This window comes from Penaeus japonicus, unplaced genomic scaffold (assembly GCF_977035675.1).
Source record: "Penaeus japonicus unplaced genomic scaffold, GWHDUDI00000001_assembly GWHDUDI00000029, whole genome shotgun sequence".
NCBI lineage: Eukaryota > Metazoa > Arthropoda > Malacostraca > Decapoda > Penaeidae > Penaeus > Penaeus japonicus.
The window spans coordinates 29,505,933-29,515,681 of NW_028234431.1; the positions used below are offsets into that span (position 1 = coordinate 29,505,933).

A 9,749-nucleotide genomic window follows, 5' to 3' on the forward strand; every position below is an offset into this window, starting at 1 on the left:
TGAGCGCGGTTACAGTTAGTGTACCACCCGGTCCCTGGAAAAGGGTCAAGGAAATCCTATGCCCTCCGCTGTTAATGGTGTTAAGCACCACCCTGGCACTTGCCATATTAGGCATTAGCATCAGAAGGTCGTGTTTTCTTTTACTTTTTAGACTTATGCGTGAAAAACTCGATTTATATATATGGTCTATTACGCAATGTTTGATTAAAGGGATAAAATCAGCCAGCAGGAAAGTGATCGCACTTGCAAACATCCTGTTTTGGAAGGGTTGAGAAAGGAAAGTCATAATATTGTTCGTTGGATGTAACTGTGCAGTTTTAGCCGTTCATTTTGGCTTGCAGCTAAGTTGTGAGAATTGTAGGGACATGAAATAAAAGAATTGTGGCTTATACTAGGTCCATGTAGACAACAGTTTGATTATACTGCAGGTCAGCAATATATATTAGTTTACTTGTTCTTGATCCTGTTGCTGGTTTGGTTATGTTCAGTTACTTATAGGGCAAAAACTCTTTTTCTCTTGAGTTGTGGTATTTAAGAATTGTCAGGTTTTCACACTATAGCTACATTGCCTGAATATTTGCGTTTTAGTATGAGAAAAGATGCTTGAATATATTCATGGTAACCAATTTCCATGTCCAAAGTTTGAAGAGCTTGTGATGTGCACAGACTGAGCTTAAATGTATTGTAAGAAACACCCCCTTGTCTTACTATGTGTCTGATGTTAATATTTTATCCATTTTCAGGGACAGGTGTTGGAGTGCGTCTAGGTCAATGTTCCCTCAGTATGTGTGTACTTGAACGACGGAAAATCAAGTCAACGGCGCAGAGTTTCTTGTGCGATGTTTGCATCCTTTGTTCCGCCAGAAACATCAATGATAAGGGCATTTTCTCCGCAAGGCTGCGTTCATCGCAGTGGACAACGAGTTGGATATTAAGGTTTGGAGCAAGTAGCAGTTGCTGTCGCGTGAAATTATGACAGTGTTATATTTAGTGTGAGTTCCTATTACTGGTGCCGTTAACTCACTGTCAGCTGTTCGCAGTTGTTTAGCTATATTTTTATTATATATAGGTTCTTTATATAATTTTGAAACTCAACAACAATGTTACTTCCACCAGAAATTGATTGATAGTGGCAAGCAGTCTTCCCAATAGCGTTCATGTAGAGTTTGGAGCAGTGGCTCTTGAAGCAGTTTAGCAGGTCACCTGCCAGATCCAATCTGGTACTCCGGATGTTTAACAGCAAGGCTGTAAAGTATGTTTCATAGTTGATAATTAGTTACATTTTGATGTTTTTTCATGGCTACTTCCTATTTTGGTGCCACACATTCTGTTTGATTATGTACATTCATATTAATTATTTGCTTAACTTAACTTCCATTGCTTGCATAAACCACTAGTTATATAATAAAACTCAAATGATATTGTTCACCAACCCAAGTTTAATTTCAATATAATCATTTGCATTATCTGGCTCACTGCTTATGCTGTTCTTTGGCAGATGTATGCAACTGGGAAAGGAAAGCAAAGGATAGAGGCAGTAACATTGTGACACAATGTTATTTACCATTGGTCAACAGACACACACTTGTCTATTCCTTATGGTTGTGAGTAAAATGATAAACACCACAGTTTTATGCCAAAAAAAAAAAAAAAAACCCCATGAATAAGGGTTAGTTGGTTTTTAATTACCTTCACCATCACTTTTTTTGAGTTGCATGGTATGGATAGTCTGGATGACATTTTTTTGCCTTGACTGATTAATATCTGGGAATGTAATGCAAGTATAGGGAATCACTGTCATGCATTTATAGGCCAATGATTTTCATGATTACATGATGAGCTTTCAGCTGATGTTAGGTTTTCTTTTCCAGTTCCTTTCAGGATGTTGTTGCTGCCAGTGGAAACCAAACCTAGATGGATGCACAAAATTTGGCAATAGTTTTAGCAACCACAATCTTCTGCCAACACTCAATCATAGGTGAGCAATAGGAACCGGCTCTGCAGGACCTATGCAGTCGGAAGATGCTATGCCTCTGCAAACTAATATTGAGATTTTGCAGGCTGAAATTGATTGTTGGTTTTTGCTTTATGTCTTGTGTTTGAATAGAAATTTGGTTATAGGACATTTTTAAATAATTTGTTTTAGTCTTCTTGTTTCCTAGGCTTTTTGCTTTTTTTGCCTTCTTTCTTTTCCCCTTTTCTTTTTCTTTTTTGTAAGTAAAGTATGGAGTAGGATATACTGTCTGTTATATTTATTCATTATGTTTTGTTCAGAATGTGAAATTATTTTCAATATATTCATGGACTGTAAAAATAGGATTTTGGAAAGACCAGACTTGTCAACGGTATTTCATAAGCTTTTGGCTAGAGTATATCTAAAACTTGTATTTCTTTGGCTGGACTTAAGTAACTGGAAGAAATGGTTTGAGGTAGCTTACTGAACGTTGGTTAGCTCACGCACTGAGGTAAATAATAGCTTTGCCTGATTTTAAATTTTGGTTGCGTTATAAATTTAAATGATAGTAAACAGGGATATTGGTTTGCATTCCCATATATAACATTTCTTGTTTTTTTTTTTTCGCCGCCAAGTTGAGTAAGGCTATTCACTTTTCTATATGTTGCAGTTATTAATAGATAGAGAACGCTCGAAATATTGTGTCCATCTTGCCAAACACAAGTAGCACACTCGCCTTCTGGCTAGCACCGGGAACAGAGCAGATCAACAGAAAACTTACTTACAAAAACACCAAGTGTTACCCCCACCCCTGTCACCTGGAAAAAAGCGTCCGCAGGTGGCCTCAAGTACACAGTATGTTTTAACCAGGGATTTTACAACAATAACCTTTTGTCAGCTTTTTAATAAATTTTAGTGGTCTTGTCAATTCCAGGGGCTAAACCCTGCCTTAGATTGGTTCCATTAAATTAACACAAGGGAAAATGTTATAGATATTGTGGATAAAATGTACTGGAAAAAAAGAAATTTCTGCATCAAGAAACATACTTTCCCACATCTCCAGCAGAACTAACACAAATGTATAATTTTTTTTTTTAAAATCCATAATAGCAGTACACCAACACCATATTTTTGCTGTTTACTTATCAAGTTATTCCAGAGATGATGATTTTTTTTTTCCTTCCCTCCTGTTCAGGATTAATGACGCGGTTTGCGGGACGTGTAGTGGGATCATTCCTCGGGGGTGGCGGTGGCTTCTCCCATTCGCCATGTCAGGGGTGTGCTGAACTGTCTAGACTCTCTCCACCTCCACCCAGGTATTGCCCTGTCTCCGATGCCAGGGGGATGGGAGTCTCACCAAGGAATGCGGCAACGTCCCTCAGTTGCGTTTGACCTGGGTTCTCGAAGTTTGCAGGTCCGTATGCTTGCGATCAACGTTGGGTGGTGTGTGGCCAATAAAGCTTGTAATGCATGTCCTCTTCTTGATGTATATAGGGTTGGGCTAATTTGTTTGTTCATTTATTTCTGATTACATTTTTTTTCTTATTTTTTTACTACAAGTATAAATGTGGCTGTGAAATACCCCCTTCTCTTGCTGTTGGTGGTCGGTCCAGTTGCAGTGTGCATGTTGACGTTAGTAATGCAGTGTGTTGAGTGGCCTGTTATGTTCCAGGGACCCAGCTGGTCCACCTCCAGAGGGGGGCACAGTCCCCGCCATCTCCCCACAAGAGGGCCAAAGTTGAGGTTCAATGGGGGCAATGTAGGGGCTTACGTGCCTCATCTACTACTGTACTACTGGGTGGGGTGTGAGGGGCTTGCTGCAGTATACGTCGTTCTTCGTATCTTCTCTTCTATTCCTCTTACTGTTTAAAACCACTCTTCTGTGTCCTCACGCTGTGAGTATGATATTATGGATTATATATGGCAACAGTTTGGTTTTTATCAATTTTAAAAGCATATGGCATTCAAAGGAAAAATTAATGTGCTAGAAAGTGACTAAATATTACAATTATTATGGATAATTGCTGTTTTTCTGCTGATTAGTGCTGTTCAAACACTACACACTATCAGAACCACGTTGTTTAAGATTTAATAGGCGTGCAATACTACGAAATTAAAGTCTCCCATAACAGTGAAAGGTTTATATAAAAAAAACTGTCAAGCATGTCCATAATAAATATGGCATTAATCATTAAACAATTTTCCTTATTTAATGTATCTCTTATTAAATGCTTTGCCTTCTCTGTTTTATAGGCGAAGTCAAGGGTCCAAAATCGGGCCAACCATTCCACCCATTAAAAGAAATTCCAAGCACGTGGAATGTATTCCCCCAACCAAGCAAGGTCAACCCTCCGTCATGGGCTTACTCCAAGGTCGAGTCTCAAGAGATCTACTTCAGCGAAAAGCCACACACTTCCCCAAATTCCCCGGGCACTAACCTTCCACACAAAACCACAAGGGGTGTGAGCAGGAAAAGGCCTGGGTCGCACAGAGCATATTGGGAGCAGTGCTTTGTTCTCAAAGGGCAAGTTTAGATGTTGCCTAATGCAATGGCTCGGTGAAAAGACGTTGTTTTAAGAGAAGAAGCAGTGGATACTCACCACTAAGGTCATCCGAGAGGATGGGAATAATTTTCTGAAAGACCACAAGCCTGGATGAGGCGTCGAAGCAGTGGGAACTGGAGGAAAAAAGGAGGAATGAACCTGATGGAGAAGATGTTTCTACTTTGGGTACCACGGGGCGTGCCAGATGGGGCTGAATTGTATTTTGCGGGATAAAGTTAACTCCAAAAGCAGCAGTAGCAGATACAGTAGAAACTTTAGAACAGCAGTATGATGACATAAAGTCTGTCGTAAAAAACATGGAAGAGCGGAAGTTCGACAAGAACACATGTTCCTACAAGCGTTGAAGGAGACATACTTCCCAGGATAGCTCTTTCGGTATATCAGCACAGAAACATGAGCTACTCGGAAAATGAATTTCAGAGTGCCTACCTGAGCGAATGAAAGGTGGAAATCAAAGGCATCTGGACAATTAGCCCTTCTGACAATTTATTCAAGAGATTTAGGGAAAAGAGCTCAAAATCAGAAAGCGCAGGAGCAGTGAACATAGGGTTATTCGTTCTCTCCTAGTGTGAGGAAAGATTGCGTACCATCTGAAGACGTTCCAGAGAGCCTTCTGTGCTGAATCGCCAAAGCCTAAAGAGCCTTATTATACATAGAAGGATACCCCAGCAAATAAAACCCATTCAGACACCTAGGCATGAGGGAGCTCTCATGCAGACACCTATCAACACAGCATTAAAGAGGGGAAGGCCAAACTCAGTGAAATCTAGGTCTCTACCATTTGTGGTGAGAGCTTTGAAGATCAGCTTAGATTCAGTAATGCCAGGTGGATGAACACTCCAAAATTCACTGTCGCACTGTCGTTGTCCAACAGGAGGATTGGCGAACAGGAGCAAAATCCAGCGTTTACAGATTACCAATCAGGAGCTTAATACAAGCCAGATCGAATGAACGAGAGCAAGATGTTTGAAAACTCTGATGGTTCTGGGCTAGAAAATGCAAATTTGTCTCTCAGTAGCAGCTTACCTGCATTAAAATAGCGATGATAGGTCTAATGGGAAGTTTTATAGAGCAGTTTCCTGGACCAATGGACACGTAGAAGGTCTAGTATTTTGTCATCTTTTGCAAATTCTTTGCCTAGCTTTTGTATTCATTCAACTGAAAATTCAGTTAACAGTGAAAAAGCAGGGTGACAGATACACCCCACCCCCCCCCCCCCCCCCCCCCTCCACCAACATGGAATAGCCTTTGAACAGCCATTCCAGTGAGCACATGGATGTAGATGAAGAACCCCATAAGTAACAAAGAACAAATCGGAGAACCAAAAATAAGTCGCTGGTGTATGCTTTCCCTGCTGTAGTGGTTCCAGGAATCAGGCAGAGAGGGAAAGTTGGGTACCTGCACAGATTTCATTGACCACATTGAGGATATAGAGCGATGATCAAGAGGGTGGTGTATAACAGAGAATGCAGGAAGAACCATCACTAGCAGCACTCATGCAAACAGAAAAAAGGTTACAGCTAATGTGCAGGTTATTCAGTAATTTGGAAACTGCAACACCTGCACAAAGGAGGCAATCAAGAGTCCGTGGTAATCTCCCACAAAGACTACCCCCACAACGTGGAGCGAACTCAGAGTGCAGGGCAACAAAACTCAAGTACACCAAAGAGTATGCCTCATTAGATCTACCATGACCCCCGCGAGAGCTGCTGAAGGCAAGGCAGAAATCATTCCATTTTGATAAATCTCCCACAGCCCCCCACCCCCCCCCCCCACCAAACCCCCCAATCTTGGCAACAAGTTGCTGCAACCACTATATATTTTATCCCCCCCCCCCAAATATATCCCCCCCCCCAATAATCCACCCCCCCCCACCCCCCCCCCATCTAGTATCTCCACTAAAGAGAGTACATGGCATAATTATTCAGCAGGAGCCATTCTAGGGAAACCACTAAATGCCTACAGGGGCGAAGCAACAATCCCCACAGCGGAAATTCCACAACGACGAGATGGGCTTCAAGACCCCCCATCATACCAAGGAATTCTCGCCTGCGGCGCGTCCACAAAAGTTTCAAAGTCCCCTGGGACACCATTTGCTTAACACCAGTAGAGACATCCGCCTTTCAACCCAGCCAATCTAAACTGCCTCCATAGAGCAACTGTAAAACCCTCGCCCATACACTGTACAGTATAGATAGATATAAAAAAGCTCTCCTGATATTAGTCATATGTTATTTGAGTTGGTTTTTTATAATAAGTCTTACTTTAGCTTCACCCTGAAGGCCATTTGCTTTGCAAACTAAAAAAATTTGTTTTAAAGAGAAAAGTATAATAGATTTTTAGTATAGTTTTTTAAAATGTCATAACTTTGACATTCTTATTCCCTTTTAACACACATGTATTTCATTTTCATCATCATTTCTAGGTTTAATAGACACTTTTGATTCACGTGAAATAAACAAAACTGATTTGTTTGGTTTGCCAATTGATTTTTAAAGTATTATATCATTCCATATTTACTTGCATATTATAAGGTCATTACTCTCACATGAAAAGTACACCCGAGTATCCCACTGTTTTAGTTCATTTCTCTCTGATATTATTTTATAAAAGAGTCTGTGATATATCATTTTCTTTGCATCGGTCCCCAATCTGTATTTTCCTAAGTTTCTTTACAGCAAATGGATTTGTTAAAAAATCTTGTTTTTGAAAAAAATCTGTGCCATACTAAAAAAAAAATACTTTTTAGGTTAGGTGGATCAGGAATTGAAAGTTCTGTTAGCTTTGTATTTTGACTGAGTCCACAGACGGCTCAATAAATTTTTAAAAAGATTGATTTTGTTTCTCTTTAATGGCCGTTTTTATACTTGTCTTTATTGTTATGAAACATAAATGTTATTTGTTTATTATTGCTAAGTAAATTGGAATGAGCACATTGTTATTGATATTCTCCCCATTTAATTAAATATCTCTTTTAAAATATATTTAAGCTTGTCATACTATTTAAGCACTATTTTCATGCTACATTTTGGGCTTAGATGATTATAGGACATGAACAAAGCTGGAATAAAGAATTGATTATGGTAGACATTCTTTTCTTTTAATGCTGAATGGGAATAAGAAGATTTAAAAAAAAATACTGGATAAAATTAATATTTTTAAAAATGAAAACTGCTTAAATACACATAGTATCTGAATATTGTATAAACACACTATTAGTATTATGATTTATGACTTCTTGTAAAAAGATGTTCCATTCAAATTAGAAAAATGTTTTTTACGCTGCAATAATACTGGGATTATAAAACATTTTGTAAGGTTCTAAGTCGATCAGGGAAATTATTGGTTTCATAAATAGAAAAAAACAGATTTCACCCCTGCTCTAAATCGTTAGTCTGAACAAAGCAAAATAATCTACATTAAAGAATGATAAGGTTTTGTAAAATCAGACATGCTTTCTATTTGGTGTGAAAATGCTTTGAAAATAAAAGGACTCATTACCTGAAACATGGTTCACTTGTATTATGCAAATGCTCCTTGCCCATGTTTTTATCTTGATATACTCTTTAGCAGAGTCATTTGTGTCTATGCAGATTTCACTGTGTTTATTTTATTTATACTGTTTTGTTTAATAAAAATAATATGTTTTACTTTTGATTTTAATCATGTGATTTTATTCACAGTATTGATGGTCGTCGGAGTAAGAAATTTGTTTTTCAGTAGCAAATATATAAATAGTTCAGAGATAATTCAGCCGCAATGTTAATGTCGACAATAAATATTAAGTTTACAATAATGCATAAAATATTATTCTAGAGGAAAACAGTAAGAATAATAACAGTGACAATAATGCTGTTTCTGAACTACGGGGCCACTGGACCATGTTTACCTCAAAAGCAAATTTAAAAATTGACCAACTGTTAAGTGGAAGCAGCCCCTTCTAAAATAATGCCAGAATGAAAATATGATAATATTAACTTATAAATAAAATTGATATTATTATAAAAAAAAAAAACTAATAGTTATTGTTCATAGTAATAATACTAGTAACAGTAATAATAAGAATAGTAAATTTTTTGTCATAGCAAATTGTAATAATAGTAATGTAATTTAATTATAATATTGATAATAAATAATAATAATGATAATGAAAATGATTATACAAATAATAATAACTATGATGATGATAATAATAATAATAATAATAATAATAATAAAAAATAACAATAATAATAGTGATAATATGAAAAAGAAATAAGTTAGGTATACACCTAAAAGTAATATCAAATAATTATGATTTTAATTATGATTAGTGATGATGATGATAATATCAATAATGACAAGAAACATATGTAAACTAAAATGATAAGAACCATAAGGAAAATCAATGCATAAATTATGACAATCATTATAACTATGATTATCTCGTAGAGGTAAACTTGAAAGGTTTCTCTCTATCGAACTCATATTATTTTCCGTTCTTTATTTCATTTCATGGGTGCAATTTACATATCTTTTAAGGGTTTAAAGTTGGTCGAATACTGTCGTATACATAAGCATGTTTTTCGACATTTGGGTTATTTAAGTGTAATCAGAGTAAAGTTATTAACGTTACCGACGAAGTTGCCCTTTAAATCGTAATTTTGAAATTTGGCCGCCACTATTATAAAGACCGATATGCTGTTTATCATTTTGTTTGCATTCATAAAAAATACAACAAATAACCTTTAATCAACTAATTAAAAAATTTCATTCTACATGGTAATTTTTACTCTAGAATGTTAAAATACATATATATTTTTCTTCGCCGATTATTGTGCGCACCAACATTGAACAAAATTTTGAAAAAAAAATAAACAACTCATCAACCATATTCACCAAAGCCGTCCAGCCACACAAACTCTCAATATTCCACCTCGCATTCTCACATCTAACACACATAGAGAAGGCGTAGGGAACCCATCAAAAAGGCAAAAAGTCGTTCGGCCCTCGAAGGTAAGGATCCCTTGAGTCCGCCATTTTGTTTTAAAACCAACTCCCGTGCGCTCTCTAACGGCCGAAAGAGGAGTGACGAAGGTAACATTTCCCACCCAAATTAATCCCATTTCCAACCCCTTAATCACCCCCAAATCCACTTGGTTCTCCAGTTGCTACTCCAATTAACCCACATCGTGCTCCAAAAGAGAAGGAGAAGGTCCGCAAAGCCACGAAAAGGGAGTAAAGAGGGAGAG

General features: G+C 37.5%; 1 pseudogene; it reads left to right on the plus strand.

Moving 5' to 3' along the window:
• The first annotated feature begins 1,914 nt into the window (after nt 1-1,914).
• The window catches only part of LOC147468439 (uncharacterized), a 10,978-nt pseudogene continuing 3,143 nt past the window's right edge, over nt 1,915-9,749 (plus strand).